General features: G+C 35.7%; 1 pseudogene; it reads left to right on the top strand.

The window, feature by feature from the left end:
- LOC107747772 (histone H3-like) overlaps positions 1-105 on the top strand; it is a 25,014-nt pseudogene extending 24,909 nt beyond the window's left edge.
- Positions 106-527: the final 422 nt, after the last annotated feature.

Raw genomic sequence — 527 nt, 5'->3', positions numbered from 1 at the left:
GAGAGCGCGTTAAACCCCGCCGCTGCATCAGCCGCATTACACCCCAAAGGCTCTTTTAAGAGCCACCACAATCACACTGAACGAGAGAATTTCCACAGTAACGCCTAATATACAACATAGAATGTAACGTCGCACTCAAATGTTTAATGAATTCTGTGTTTTTCTAATGCGTTTTATGAAGCCCTCATTATTACTAGAAAATACATACAGGCTAAAACTTGAGATATAACTTGGATGTGCCACTTTTAATCATTAAACTGGCAATGGCACACACTTCTGTAGATAAATACAACTGGGAAAAAAAAAAAAGTTTAAAAAATGTTTACTAAGTGCCAAATGGTATGAATACCCATAAGAAGGCTGAAGAAGTCTGTCTGACGTTTTTCATCAAAATTAACTTTTTTTTAATGTATAGTTTAAGTTCTGTACTTCTGAATGGGTTTAGGCTGGGATTTAGCTGGTTTGAAGTTAAACATTTGATGATTGTATACTATGTGCAGAGAGCATTCACTCAATATCTCTTTTTT

Source organism: Sinocyclocheilus rhinocerous, unplaced genomic scaffold (genome assembly GCF_001515625.1).
Source record: "Sinocyclocheilus rhinocerous isolate Xijiao unplaced genomic scaffold, SAMN03320098_v1.1 scaffold9868, whole genome shotgun sequence".
Classification (NCBI taxonomy): Eukaryota; Metazoa; Chordata; class Actinopteri; order Cypriniformes; family Cyprinidae; genus Sinocyclocheilus; species Sinocyclocheilus rhinocerous.
Note: the sequence above shows the minus strand (reverse complement) of the source record. Positions and strands in the feature narration are given on the sequence as shown.